Genomic DNA, 16455 nt, shown 5'->3' with positions numbered 1-16455 from the left:
GATGTTTGTGGACGGAATTGCTCCTGCCAGCTACTCTCCATCTACTGCTTTGTCTGTCTCCTTTCCTCTTTTGAATGCATCTGGAATGAGGCCAAGAAGCCAGAGTTCTCCTGGAAATGACATGCTCCGTCATGACAGAGAGGCGTGGGCATACTTGTATATTGTGCCTGGGAGCAGCATGACATCCTGGCACGGTGTGTGGCTGCACCTTCCAGGGAAATAGTTACGGGTTGCTTCTCTAATGGAAGGCTGGGGGATGGCTAATCATGTAACGATTTGAAATAATTACTAAAGAGAGAGAAAGAGAGTGAAAGACGTAATACTTTTGGTGGCTTCTGAAAAATGGCCATCATTGTTCTAGAATAGCATCCTGCCTGAATCATCATGGTTCTCAAGCTTAGGTGGAAATGTCTGAATTGCAGAGTGTTACCCTTAGTATAGTGCTCAGTGATGCTCCATTAGAAATTATTCTCTCTCTCAAAGCATCCTGAAGAAGTCAACTCAGCCTCAAGTCATTTTGTAATCTCAGTGACACAGACTTAGGGGAAAGGGGGGGAAGAAATGAGACCCAGATTGGGTGGCTGGATCAAATTGTGGGAACGGCCCCTGAGAAGGGCAGTCAGCAGTCCGGAATACAACATCCAGTGGGGCTGTGAATCAGGCTGATTTCACTGTTCCTGTTTTTGTGGTATGATCTAGTAAGTAGGGATTGGCAGTGGGGATTCTCACAGCAAAAACGCTAAAAAAATGATTGGTGATGACTCTGTGGGTCCAGGTGGATAGGACTCCAATTATAAGGTCCAGGGTAGGGCTCTGGCGAAAGCCAAAGCGTGAAGCCAGAGTCAAGCAGGCAGGGTTCAGAGCAAGATTTCAGGCCCTGCAGGGAAGAACCAGAGCATGGGGCAGGCACGTGAGGTAGAAATCAGACTGACGAGGAGGATACAGTAGGGGGCTAGAGTGAAGTTTAACTCAGAATGAGCGTGGGTTCCACGAACCAGTCCTGGGATTAAGTCTTCAGCAGGGTTTCTCAACCTCAGCACTATTGATGTTTGGGGCCAGGTGATTCTCTGTTGTGAGGGGCTGCCCTGTGTATTGGGGAACAGTCAGCAGCAGCCCTCACCTCTATGCATTAGTCGCTACTGATACCCCCCCAGTTGTGACAGCCATAAATGTCTCCAGACTTTGACAAATATGCCTGGGTGGACAAAAAAATCACCGTAGTTGAAAACTACTAGTTGACAGCAGAAGACTAATTCCCCTCAGCACTGACTAGTGGGGCCTCTATCTTGATCAGGTTTGGTTCATGAATGGGGCACATGTGAATCTGTCAGTGAAGGACCTCAGACAAGCCAAACTAGGGCCTGACACATCTATCCAAAGTCCTCTGGTACTGAAAACTTTCATAATGAGATAACCAAGCGTTGGAGGGGGAAGAGCTTTGATTTTGCTTGGAGTTAAGAAGAGGAGAGAGAAGGAAGATGGAGAAGTCAGGGTGAAGTTAGCCAAGCTGAGAGTTTAAGGTAGAAGCCATAACTGCTCCCTTGGGCTTATCTGGAGCAAAACTGTTAGTATTCAGAACACCCAGGCCTTGCCATCTGGTGTGCTTTGGGGATGGAAATCTTACATTTAATTGAGCACTGAACGAAGGCTTAGGTGGATATTTAATGATGAAGTCTACACTTGCCAGTCAGTGTAGTACCACTGTACCTTTCCAGCAATAAGAAGGCTTTGAAAGTTCATACCAACTCTACTTGGACAAGAATGTCCAAGGCCCAGGTTGTTTTTGTCTAAGTTTCTCTTTTCCTGAGAGATGATAGTTGACTCTGGAGCTAGGTTTGAGTCGAGGCCAATGAGACCTGTCCTTCAGCTTCATTCCCAAAATTGAAGGTCACTGATGGCTTCATTTGTGGTGTTTTATCTGCTGTGTGTTCCCAGAGATGGTTTCATGCAGTCTGCCTCAACAGATCTTCAACCTCCAGGAATCTGGTTGTTTCTAAATCCAGAACTTCTGCCACCCCTTCTGGTCATTTTTGTTCTCCAAACGGTACATCTTTCCTTTCAGAGAAGGAGTTAAATGTTAGGTGGTCAGAGCAGAGAGTGCCTGCCTGAGTACCACCCCAGAAGAAGTGTGGATCACTTATTTCTCTAAGCGTAGGCAGGCAGCTCCAAGAACTCACTCAAAGACTGCTCTCCAAGTGCGCTAGAAGGCCACGTGAGAGCCCCAAATTCAGGGAGGCAGAGTGAGTGGTGTCTCCCCACTTCCACCTCCGCCACAGGCAGTGATAGTGAGGATCGCATTAGAGCACACTACATGGCAGGTGGTGGGAATTTAATACACAATTTTGCTTGTTAAATGAAAATGAAATAGTGTTGCTTATAAAACTTCAGGGTATTAGGAGCTTAGGTAAGTGCATGTGAATTTCAGGGATCTTTGGATGGGATTAATTTCATTTCTACTGTCTGAGAAAATGCAAAGCAGCAAAGGGTGACTTTGCTTAACTGAGAGATCAAGAAGTGGTCACTTGACAAACAGAATAGTGGCGTCTTGATCTTCTTTCCTCTGTTATGTACTCTCTTGGTTTGATTCCTGGGATTCAGTGCTATTTAGTTAGAGGAAAAGAATTCTTTCTACCTGAATATTTTTAGGTAATATTTCTGATCCATTAGGCACTTTCTTCCTACTAATTAACATCTGCATACCGATTATAAAACTACATTCGGAGGGGCAGTGAAGTTTAACTTTGCTTAAATTCTTTGCACTGCTTAATTTAGTATTAATAGAAACCCCAACACTCCAAATGTATTTAGAGTTTATTTTGTATAATTTAAAAATCTGTATTTTTTGGTAACTTTTTATATTGGTTTGAAGAGTTTGTGTGTGAGAGAGATAAAAAGAGAGACAGAAAGAGAATGGGAGGAAGAGAGGGAGGCAGGCAGTGTTTTCCTTTCACTGTCTCAAAGGTTTAACTTGGTTATTCAGGAATGATCTCAATTTTGTTTTGCACATATTTTGCTCTGAACTTTACCCAGAAATTTAAGGTTGGATTAATTCTTCTGTGGTTAAAATCTGTTTTAATTCTAGCAACCTCAGTCTAGGTATACTTTAAGAAGAAAGGCCTACTATATTTGATTCTCAACATTTAGGTCCTAATTTCCAGTTCTGTCCTTATATATTACACAGTATTTCCAACAGATTGGCATTCTGCTTGGTGACCTTTGAAACGTGCAAGCAGGACGTTGAAATGAGGACCAACTGAAGTTCTATCTTTCCTGTTTACTAAGCTTGCTTTCCAAGACTCCTTCCTGACAGCCTACCCCAGTCCTTGGAACTTGCCAATAAACACTCAAACTAAAACAAGGCTCCCACTCATTTAAGTTTCTGGACTTCACTGCACTTAGCATTTAACATGTAGCAGAATATGGTATACAGAATATTAAAGTTCAGGGAGCTGAATAGGTCTTAGATGTGTTCCTTACCAGCTCTGAAACCTTGGGAAATGGGAGAATTTTAAAATGCATATTTTGGATTAACAAAAGTTTGAAGACTCAAAAGTGGTGATTGCTTGCTTAATTTCACCAGAGACTAAAGGAATTAAGTAGAATTTATAATCTATGGAATCCAAGGTCATATTAAAAGAAACATTGAACTCCAGGAGCCTCATGAAAGAGCTCGATTAACAGAGATGACTCACTTTAATCATATGTGAAACCTTGCACGTTGACTTGGAACTTCACAATGATACAAATATGGTACAGGAAGGCACAGTGCCTCCCATGGCCTTCGAGTGCCTTCAGCTGCCTTCACACGGGATGAGATCTCAGTCGTCTCAACCAGATAGGTATAAAAAAGCCCTTGGGAACAGTCTCCTGGAGACCCCCTCATGATGTTCCTACTTCCCCTGCTGGAAAGGTGTTTCCCATTCAGGTCCTCTTATCCTGGTCCTCCTCTTACCCTCTTGCAAATTACATATGTTTTCTCTTGTTCAGATATAAACAGAGATGTGAGAAAGGTCAGTCTCCTCTATTCTAGAAACCATACTTTCCTTTTCAACATGATGTTCATGTTCTGTTTTAACATATGTTTTATCATATAACATTCTATTTAAAATTCTGTAAAAAATATATATATATATATAATTATCTACCATTAAAGCTAAAATAGCTTAAAAAAATAAGTATTTGAAGCCTAATTGTGAGTAGTAAAGGAGTTGACAGAAGGGATTATTATATTTAGTTTTTTTAAAAAAGCTATTAGCCAGTAGCTGTTACTGTGAATGCCTCTTTTTTTTTTTGATTGCCAGTTAACTTTATTTATTTATTGGGAATATACATATCAAGTAAATAAAGTGGAGTTTAACAAGCAATTACAAAGGAATTACTTTGTACAACTACCACCCAAATCAGTAACCCCCCAAACTCCAAATATGCACACCCCCTTTACAACTTCGCTGTCATCTTTGTCTGTAGGCAGCATCTAGTTGGGTTTTGCCTTTTTAGCTAAACTGACAGTCTCTTTTTAATTGGTATGTTCAGATTATTCACTTTTTTTTTTTTTTTTTTTGCGGTACGCGGGCCTCTCACTGTTGTGGCCTCTCCCGTTGCGGAGCACGGGCTCCGGACGTGCAGGCCCAGCGGCCACGGCTCACGGGCCCAGCCGCTCCGCGGCACATGGGGTCCTCCTGGACCGGGGCACGAACCCGCGTCCCCTGCATCAGCAGGCGAACTCTCAAGCACTGCACCACCAGGGAAGCCCTAGATTATTCACATTTAATGTGATTATTGATTGGATTAAAATCTACTACTTTGCCAGCTCTTTTCCATTTGGTCCAAACTTTTCTTTGTTTCTTTTTACTGTGAATGCCTCTTAGTAGGAATGAAAAAAGGAAAAAGGAAGTAATAGCAGGTGTTCTTGCTATATTACTTTAAAATTTTATTTATATTTAATGCAGAGGTATGAGTAAGCTGAACGCTCTTGGGAATAACTCTGTCAGGAATATGAAGACCTTGAGTTTGTCTAGGTAAAGGGAAGTATTTCATTTATCTTTGTGTTCAATTTCTCTGGCTCCTTGGACATAGTAGGCCTGTATAGTGTTGTTGAATGAAGAAATGGGGAAAATCACAGAAATGATTCCTTAAACGAGTATGTCTGTAGGTGGGAGCTTGTGGGTTTACTATGGCAGAAATCTGAAACCTAGACAGGGATTCCTAGTAAGTTAGAAAGAAGCATCGAAATCAGGCCTAGAAATAAGGCTGTGCATAAGTGAAACTGCTTTTCCTACTAGTGGAAGAGCTCTCTTGGGTTTTGTCCTAAAATTTTTTAGGGAAAGATCTTTACATATGTTTTGTAACACCATTTGAGTTTAGTTATTGTAAGAAAGTAGTCTTTGTGATGCTACTTAAATATAGTAAGTGGAAAAGATATTCATTTTTAGTTCAGTTCATCACATCAATGATCTGTGCAGAGGCAAATATGCTAATTACAGTCAGTTCTGTTACAACGCAGTATATGTGTTCCTATAGCACGCTGCAGAATTGCACAACAAGAGACACAGGGCTTGTGGGAAAAATGTGGTTAAGGGCACAATAATCCAAAACTCCACCAGTGACATACAAAAAAGACAAGCCTAATACAAATGGTAATATAGTTTTACGCATGTTAAATGGTTAAGAAATACATAAACTCTACAATAAATGTAGCACTTTACTGTGAAAAAGATTGAAGTTTGCTTGTGGAAGTGGGTGTTAGAAAGGTGGCAGTTGACGAATTACTGTGAAGGGGTAGGATGAGGTTACTGAAGCCAGACCAAAAGTTGTAACAATGGATGTGGATGAATGTGGTTCATCACACACATGGTGAACTGCAGCAGCTGGTAGATATTTCTAGGCATACACTAGGTATGTGCATAAGTGTGTTTTCTGTATTCTTACATAGCTCAGTTGAGCTGGGTGCACATAGCAAACTTAAATTTTGCTTTATGCTCAAATTGTTCCCTGATATGTCCGTTATGTCAGGATGAATACACATTTTCGAAACAAGTGGGTATAGCAGAACCAATTTTATAAACAAAGCAGCTGATGATGATTATAGCTTACACATCATGAGCCCTTGTTACATGCCAAACTTTTGACATGTAATACTTAACTCATTAAATTTTATTAACAACCCTATGAAGTAGGTACTATTATTACTCCTCGTTTGTAGATGAGGCCACTGAGCCCCAGAGGGGTGAAATAAATTGCCCAAATCCACAGGACTAAGCGGGCAGGACTCCAGCTCCTGTTAGGTTAAACTTCTGTTCTTCTTCCCTCTATGCTAAAAGGAAAGTAATTACCTTTGAATTCTAAACCTAAACCTTACAAAGCAGCAAAAACTGCCAGATTTTCCTGGCATATCATTTGCCACCTGATATTAATAGCAGAATGGATGAACTCCTTCAAACCAGTAGGACGTTCACTGAATATGACCTAAAGGGCCTGATGATGGAGGAACTGTTTAAGCTATGTCAGAAGAATTCAATTAACTCACCTTGTGCTTTGTTCTGCCTTATTTCCTAGGCAGAATCTTCACAATGTGATAATGGAAGGCAGTGGGCAGGGGAGGGGCAAATAAACTATTATACAAAGGAACATACCTGTGCTTGGCTAGGGGTAGGTCTCTATTTGGTGAGATTAAACCCTATTACGTTTTCATGATTAACCGTTACAGAATTGAAACTTGTCCCTCAGGACAGGAATTCTCCATTTACATTCCAACATTCTTTGTTTCCCGAGCAAAACCACTGCACTGATGTCATTTAATCCCCCTGTTTTTATATTTTCCCTCTTAGCTTGATACTGGCTTCTTTCTTCTCTAGTCATTCTGCTATACTGGAATGGGGGCTGTTTTTATTTTGTTTTGTTTCCTCCTTCCCTTCCCTTCCCCCCTTTTGTTTTTGTTTTTGTTGGGTTTTTTTCTTTTTTTTTTGCAAATGAAGAGTGATCTTGGTAGGAAGTGGTATGCAGAGAAGAGTAGAAAAGCAAAACCACTCTAGGCTTTGAGATAATTATAAATAAGTGGTCTTTTCTCACTTATTCTTACTGTTAAAAGTATATCTATCTTTGCAACTGTTATGTAAGTCTCAAATTATTTAAAAATTAAAAGTTACAAAAATTGCATTTTAATTTTATCAACTGAATGTTTATTTCTTTAAAAAAATAAAGATTCTCATGTGCAACCAGAATTGATAACAATTACTCTAGTCCAGTGGTTCTCAACTCTGGTTGCATGTTAGGATCAATACTTGGGGAGAGTTTTTAAATTACTTAAAAACAACAGCAAATCCCTCTCCATGCCTTCTCTCCACAAAAGAACAAGAAGCTGCAATGAGTGGACCAAGGCAAGGATTTCCATCTCTGTTACTATGTGAGGACTATGCTATATAGCATAGTCATTCATTCATTTATTCATCCATTTATTCATTATTATTTATTTACCTACCAAGTGCCAGGCATGGGGGAGGAATAACGTGGTGATTAAATATATGTTCTGGAGATAGAAGACCCAGAGAGCTGAAGAGTGTGTAGGAATGATTTGGGTATAGGGAGAAGTGGGATGAGGGACTATTATGGAAAGAATTATCTGGACAGAAGGTCAACCTGTGGTGGGAAGGAGACCAAGACTTCCAAGGAAGTTCTCAGAAGGCTGGTGAGGCTGGGGGATGGATGATTGACAGAGACAGTTCTTGTGTGACCTTCCTTTCTAACCTTGGGCAGCCTGAGGCTATGATCTATTGGATATTCCACCCTCACTCTGGCTTACCCCTACCACCTGGCTTCTCTAAGACCCTCCTGCCCACAGCCACTCTCTTCAGTGAATTTATCTCAGTCTTCTTCACTGCTCTGTCTGTATTGGGTTTCCTCTGTGGTCATTTCTGTACAGTGGCATCTTTTCCGTGGCTCTTCAAGAAACTTTGGTCAGTTTAAGGCAGAGAGGAAGGGAATGAGGTCAAGGAAGGCTCTGGGGATTTAGGTTCTGGTCTTGGCTTTGATACTAAGTACCTCTAGCAACTCAGGCAAGTCTTTTCTCTTTCTGGTCTTCAGTTTCCTCACCTATAGGATGAGAAAGTAGGCCACGGCATCTACAAGCCTCCTTCAAACTGAAACCTTATCTTCTTTTTTTAAAAAAACTTATTTTACCGAAGTATAGTTGATTTACAATGTTGTGTTAATTTCTGCTGTATAGTGAAGTGATTCAGTTATACATATATACATCATTTTTCGTATTCTTTTCCATTATGGTTTATCACAGGATATTGAACATAGTTCCCTGTGTTATACAGTAGGACCTTGTTATAATAGTTTGCATCTGCTAATCCCAGACTCCCAATCCATCCCTTCTACATCTGTCAATCCCAGGCAACCACAAGTCTGTTCTCTATGTCCGTGAGTCTGTTTCTGTGAAAACTCACCTTCTAAAGAAGCCCTTTAAGACAAATATCTTCATCTTGAGATACCAGACTGGCTATTTAGTTAAATTACTCTTTATAAAAGCTATTGCTAGGGCATGATACCAGTTGAGAAATAAACATTTTACTGCAGATAGACTCAGATAAATTTGGGATGCCCTATTTCTAGCTAATAGTATAAATATGAATAGTGTAATCCAGTGACCCTAATTTCACTTTACTTCCATAGATCCAGATGCTGCATTTGTTAAAGTTAAATAATAAAAATTTCCTCAGACATATAGTATGAGAATATGAAATCTTAATGTGTGGTGATATGGTGAGCTCTGAGGTAAGAAGGATCCAGTCACTCAAAATAATGATGATCAGTTTTCACTAAGAAGTAATTTATCTAACTACATTTTTTTTAGAAAAACCTGAAAATACCAAATGTTGGTATTTCTCAGGCATTACTGAGGGGAAGATAAATTGGAACCACTATTCTGGAAAGCCGTTTGGCATCATCTCCTGAAGCTGAATATACATACACCCTCTGAGTCAGCAGACACACGCCCATTGTATATCCAACAGAAGTGAGTACATGTGTTCACTAAAAGACATGTACCAGCATGTTAATAATTAGTAGTAGGCCAAAATTGGATACTATTCAAATGCCCACCGACAGTAGAAGTGATAAATAAAATGTTACCTATTCATACAGTGGGGTCCTACAAAATGAGAATGAAGAACCTACAAAAGCACATCACAATGTGGATGAAATCCACAAACGGAATGCTGAACAACAAAAGACACACACAAAAGAGCGTATGGTGTATGACTCCATTTACATAGACAACAGAAACAATCACAGTGAATCTAGACTGTTAGAAGTCAGAATGGTGGTTACCTCTGGGTGGGTTGGTGGCCATTAGGGAGCATGGTAGGGGCTTCTGGGTCATATTCAGTGTCTTGGACTGTTTGGTGGTTACACTGGTGTGTTTAGTTTGTGAGAATGTATCAAGCTATACACTTAGGTTATGAGATTTTCTGTATGTACATTTTAGTTCAGGAACAACATTTTTAGAAAAGGTTTGCCATTTATTAGTTCATTTGATCCACACGACAATTCTAGAAGATCAGAAGCACAGGTAACTTTTCTCGTTTTGTAGAAAGAAAACATACTCAGTTAAGTCCAAGTTCTCCGGGCCAATTAGTGGTAGAGTTAGGTCAGGTATGTAAATCTCCTGGCCGGGGGGAGATAGTCCCTGTGGGAGGAACCTGCCCAGTGCCTGATGCAGAGTAGGTAGGTGCTCAATAAATGTCCTTTGAAGCTGGATCATAGACTGGTCCTGTCCAATCTCACAAGGCCACCATCTTGCTCTGGGAGTGATCATCTGCTCTGATGGTCTGATGTCCCTGATGGAGTGAGTGCATTCTCTCCTCAGAGAGGAATGGAGATGAGACATTTGTGTCAAATGTCCCAAGAAACTGCCAAAATACCTGTGGAGAATTGCAGAACTTTGTCCCTCTAGGGCTTAGAAGAGAATGAGTCAGACACTCAGTTCTCAGACATGGTGTCTAGTTAAATGGGAGGAAGGTTAACCTGGGCAGAAATCCATGTATGTGACCTTGGATAAATCACTGAACTTCTTTGGGGGCAAAAGTTTGAAAGACACTTTTGATACACCCTACTTAGGACCATGTGATCCTTCTGTGGTTAACCTTCTGAGACCCCTGAACCTTATGCCCTCCCAAATGTCTAATCAGATTCTCTTTATTTTCAAGGCCATTTGACTATTTTTTTCAAATTTGGGAGTTCCCTTGGTGTTATTTAAAATCAAATTTTGATTAATTTATAATATAAATGCAGATATGCCCAATTTTCTGCTTGTCATCATAGTTCAGAAAGGAGATGCACCAACAATTTACATAGAGTAACCAGGGTCCTGTTCAACTTGTTGACTATGTTTCTTCCAAAAATGTAAAACAGAAGTTTCCTTGTCAACATAATATTCCAGTTATTTATGATGTGGCTCTTAAAGAAAAGAAGTCCTAGAAATGGAGTCTGTTATTACTTGGATAATAAAAACTCAGGACCTTCTTTGGAAAAAATAGAGAATGATAAAATGCTTTGATTTAGGGTTTGGCTGTGATGTCAAGGTCAGCCAATGAGCACAGAGGGAATATGAGAAAAATAAAGAGATTAAAAAAAAAAAAGATAAAGAGAAGCAGATGTTTGGAAAATCTGGACTATCACTAGTGAAGCTGTATGGTTAGCCATCAAAATTTCAGGGTTAGATCTATCATCCTAATAAGGTTATAATGAAAACCATTTAAATTGGTGTTCAAAAACTTTGTTAGAACTATAGTCAACTGTACTTTACCATGAAGTGGCATTTTCCAAATTATGCTAAAAACTTCGTGGTACTTTTGAGCTGAATCCTTGTCAGGGTTTTTCTCAAGGAGATCAGTTGCCATGGACTCCTGTTAACTTGATCTTTATTTCAAATTAATGTAAGACAGAAATCTGATGGGAAGGGGAAAAGAAGTAAATAAAGTTGAGAAGTTTTGGCTTCTGATTGGTCAAGCATCTATGTTTTCAGAAGCAAATTTCTTTTTTACCTTTAGTTGTTTTTGAGGGCAGGAAATAGAACAGTTCTTACATTTAGAGTTACCAAAGGCTGTCATTTAAAAAGTTTGAATAGCCTAACAGAGGAAACAGATCACTAATAACTGAATCAAAAACAAAGAAAGGAGACAGCTTAGAGAAAGGACCCTTGGAGACCCTCAGATGAAAGGCTGGTCAATAGCGTAAGTACAAATGGCTGAGAAGAGCTGTTGACTCCAAGCCAAGATTCAGGGATTTGAGAAAGAAAATGATCAAGATTAGTGAGAAGGGTTTAAAACTAAAATATTGATATTTACTTGACAGTTTGCTCCAAAAAATCATTATGTGATTTACTGATTACTTTTCAAAAAGGGCAACATTTCATAATAGAAAAAGTGAAGAAACCATGATTATTACCATCTCAATATAGAGCCTTGACTTAATTCAGTTGAATTCCTGCCTTAGTGCTACTTGTGCAGCCTTGGGCACATTACTTAGTCCCTCAAAGCCTCACTTTCTTCATCTGTAAAATGGAGAAATAATAGTGTTTACTTCATGGCATTGTTTTGAGGCTTCCATGAGATGGAGGATGTAAATTGTTTATTTTAGAGCCTAAATTATATATTAAGAGCATTAAATGTTTTTGTCTATGGTAGTGATGATGATGAATACCTCTTTCCTTTTTTCTTTCCTCTACCTTGATTTAATCTCTACCTCATTTTAGAAAATATCTGAAGTTGCTTGAAATGTTGCAAATAAGTAAAATCTTGTTTTGTCTATTTTGTTTATACTATACCTCACTTAAAGGGGAGATTGAAAGAAAATTGTGAGGGTTAAAGTATATTTATATACTATAAGTAATAGTATAAAATATATTTAAGTTTATTTTACTTTATATATACTTTATATAATAGTATAAAGATATATTTAAGGCTATTTTTTAAAAAGAAGTAGAATTAGAAAGTTTTTAAGAAGAGAGTTGGAACCAGAATAAAAGAGAGCAAAGATGTGAATTAGTGGTCTGTACCAATCAAAGTCTTAATGGAAAAACAAAGATTAATTCAAAACAGTATAATTTGAGGAGAGTTTATTTATAAAGGTGGGGTTGCATGTAAAATTTAAGGTAGTATTTACTTAGAGGCCTGAAGGTTTGAGAGAAGGAAGAGGTCACGGGAACCCAGAAGAGAGAGTTTTAGGGCAGGCTGCCTAGGGAGGTCCTTGAGAGGACCGGAGACCTATGTTGAGGGACATAGCCAGCCTGAGGTGACCTCATGGGGACAGAACTGGGGAAATGAAGATACTGAATTCACTCTCCTTCCTTCCTCCCATATCCTTCTGGCTCTTCCCATCGACTAAAGAGAATTGGAGAGCCATTCATGTTATCCCATAGGCCCATCTGTCTTCAGAAGAAGCAAGAGAAATGGGCAAGTGTGTGTGTGGGGTGAACATTTTAGGCAGAGAGGAACATAAAGTTGCTAAATGTCATTGAAATCTTAACTAAAATCCAAAGCAAAGAGGGGATAGAATCAGTTATAAAATCCATGTCATCAACAAACAATAACAAACCATGTCATTTTTCTTTGAAGCTTTTCTAGACAATTCCAGTTTTAAGTGACAGTCTGCAAAACTGTCCAACTTGCTAAACATTTATCTGTTATATGAGATTGTTGGATGTAGATCAATTACATTTGGGAAACATCTGGGAAAAATAATAATTTTGGTTTTAGAAGTTGGCCCAATCTCTTCTTTCTGAAAATAAATAAAAAAGATAATAAAATGATCTGTAAAGGCAACTCTTAGGTTGAGACAATAAAACGCTTTCATTTTTGTCAAGGAGATTTTTAAAAATCTTCCATCACGAGTGCAAGTAGACAGTTTATAAAAAAATTAGCTACAGACCATTGATATAGGTTTAAAAGAAAGGGGACCAAAGCATATTGATTTATCCCACTCTGAATTATTTACTGATGTGTCAGGAAAATATTCCAGGGCCCCAGTTTCATGGTAGTGAAGTGCAAGAAAAGTATCAGGAATTGGCATTCTAAACTGAGCACACACAGCCTGGCCCATGAATGGTTCTTGTTCACAGAGGTGGAATCTAAGAAAAGGTGAGGAAAAGCTACAGGTCATCTTATACTGGTCTTGACAGATCTTTCTTCTGGGTGAAAAGACTGTAAGAGGAATTAGTTTTGGAAGCAATATTTCCTGTATCTGTTTTGATATTTTGAAAGCCAAATAGGACAAAGGACACAGACAGTATGCAGAGATTTGCATGACTCTCTTTGGAGAAATCTCTACTTTTTCGTAAATATAATTGGATAAAGTGGGGAAAATACAGTACTGGACACATGATTGTTAATAGCATTAACAAACAACTTTGCATATTGTGTCGCACTTTATAAACTTCCATGGATGGAATCATGGAAGCCTCACAACAATGCTGTGAGACACTACCCTCTTTGTAGGTTACAAATGGAAAACCAGGGAGATTGAGAGCATGCTCCAGGTCACCAATTGGTAAATATTCTCATGGGGATAGTGATTGGAAGGGGTGAGAAGCAAACATGGGAACATAAAGTGTCCTAAATACATTTTGAAATCAAATCAAACATCTTGGTTTACTAATTTTTATTGAATGCCTTTGGCATCCATGGTGAGCACATAATAAATATTTGCTGATGAATGAATGAGTGATTGCAGGAGAGCAGTGATACACGAGAGACCTTTGTCTTTTGCTCATTCATCTCTTGAGAATGCATGTTCTTGAGACAACATGCACAAATTTAGAGGGTGTACAGTGTGGGATGCCATGTGCATTACTTCCATCTCCAAGGATGTGTTTGAGTAGGTGGGAAAACTGTGGCTATGGCTCCCTGGTGGCTGGCGAGGCGTGCCAGCTTGCAGGAGTCAGCTTTTGTGGTAGTTTAAGGAAAGTCTATATCTCAAACTGCCTGGGAGGCCTGGAGGCCTAACCACCCAGGATGACAGGCCTTGATATCTCAAACTGCCTGGGAGGCCTGGAGACCTAACCACCCAGGATGACAGGCCTTGACACTCATAGGCAGGCCTGGAGCATCCTTAACCTGAGGGTATACAGCCTCATACTCGTATGTCAAAGGTCAGATGACACCTTGGCAGCCTTGGGCATGCAATTATCCCTGATGATTCCTCTGTGGGAGGCATCTTCTGCAAAAGGATCACCCAGTGTCCTTGCCCTTTTCAGAATCTTTGCTGGTGTTAACAGGCCAGTGGGGGTCTACTGAAGCATCCAGATTTCCTCTGGGAATCCCTCTGCTCCTTTAAACTTGGAACATGCCTTCAGTGACAGGAAATCTTTGGAGAAGAGTTAAATATCTGTCTCAATTAATCCAAAACACTGTCTCTAATGCCCCCATTGTGGGTTCAGACATTTCCTTCATGACTCTCAGACTCAGCTTCTGAAGCCCCAGAAGGAGACGACCTGGGAATAGGACAGTGCCTCCTTCACTGTGCTTGGCAAAGCCCGTCTGAGGAACTAAAGCTCTACAGAACCCACAGAGGCCTCAGATCCATTGCCGGGGCCTCCCTAACTCTAATGTGAATGAGAATGACCACAACGTGACAAAAGTCTGTAGCTACCCCACTGATTTCTCTGGAAGACCCTGAACCCATGTCAGCCTGAGGAACACACTCTGGGCTCAGTGCAGGCCCTAGACAGGAAACACTGCCACCAGCCCTGAGGGCAGGATTCCAGGAGCCTCACCTGAAACCTTCACCAGATGGAGAGCGCTTTGATTCTGTGACCCTGGAGGACTTGGTTTCCTCCATGGCATGAACATAGGGTTTGGAGCTGGGCTGATCTGAGTTTGAAGCCCTCCACTGATACGTGAGAGGAGTAGGGTTTTAGATAAGTTTCAAAATTTCTATGAGCTTCAGTTTCCCATCTAAACTGGAGGTAATAATAACTACTCGATATGGTTGCTAAGGTGATTATGGACTCAAGTGGGCTCCCTAGGCATTCATAATTATGAAGATAATCTTCTGGATTCCTGAAGCATCTTTCTCGAGGTGCCCAAATGGCTGTGACCTGTGTGGTCTCCGTGCCTCAAAGTAGTCCTGTGAGGGGGTTATGTGAAAAGAAGAAGTATGATCCTGGGAAGCTGTGACTTTTGTCTAAAATCACGCCATCAGGTAGAATCAAGACTAATTGTTCTGTCCAATACTTTATCCAGGAAACTTTGCCAAATCCTATTTCGTAAACATTCTTACAGTGTCTGAACAGAAGAGATTCAGGTGAGACACAAGGAAGAAGAGCTGTTTGTTCTCCCTGTGACTGGTCCCCCAGGGGAAATTACACAATCTCTGGGGCTGAAGGATTTAGGGGATACTAATCACACAAATAGTACTCCTGCTGGAAAAACAATACGTCTACCACCACACCATTAATCTAACTAAATGATGTAATCAGCTTCACTGTTAGAGTCATCAGCTGTGATTGTTGGAGAGAACAGCGTTATGAAGTACTTTGAAACCGTTGAAAACAATGAGGCAGCTCTACCTGTAAGTGCTGAGATATGGTTTATTAAAAATGTGCAGAGCAATATGTATAATATTGCATTTTTGAAAAATGATAATAAATGCAATTTATATGGTATACATACCATGTGAGATGAGTAAGATTGCAAATCAAACAATAGACTGAGTTTGTCTCTGAGAGTATATTTGGAAAGGGGAATAGGTAAAGAGCTTGATTTTTTTTTTTTTGCACATCTCATTTACATTTTTATAATTAAAGTGTATTACTCTTTAAAAATTACAGAATGCCAGAAATTGGGAAAAAGACAATATCTAGTACCATACCTACTATCTATCATATACTTAGATAGATATTGAATAAGAACTTGGTGAGTTCCATAATAATTTCCTTACTAAATAATGATAATAATAAATCTCACATTTATATTCTGCTTTATAAAATATAAAGTCTTTTATATGCACTATGGCATTTGGATTTATCACAAACCTCTGAGCTGGGCCGAGGAAAGCACTTTACAAATTGGGATTTTGAGACTCTCAAAGATAAAACCATTTTCCCAAAGTCATATGTAAGTGATACTGGGACAGTACTCTTGTTACTTGATTTTTCATCTATTGTTTTACCAAAGATTTTTTGAGTCCCCTCTGTGTGCTACATCCCCTGTTCTCTCTGCTACAGCACAGCCACTGCAACTTGCAAAGAAAGAAATGAAAACATAGACGCACCAACTAAGTCAGTGCCTGAAAATGATACTAAAACTCCCTAACCAATAGATCACTCTCAGATGCAAATTTTATTTTGTTTACTTGCACCATGTGCCTTTCTAATACTTAATAAGCTATGGCAGACTTTATTTACTAAACCGAAGTTTCAGCTTGCTTTTCTGAAGAATGGACTTGCTGGTTTCA

This window comes from Grampus griseus (genome assembly GCF_964374135.1).
Source record: "Grampus griseus genome assembly, chromosome: 2".
Classification (NCBI taxonomy): domain Eukaryota; kingdom Metazoa; phylum Chordata; class Mammalia; order Artiodactyla; family Delphinidae; genus Grampus; species Grampus griseus.
Note: the sequence above shows the minus strand (reverse complement) of the source record.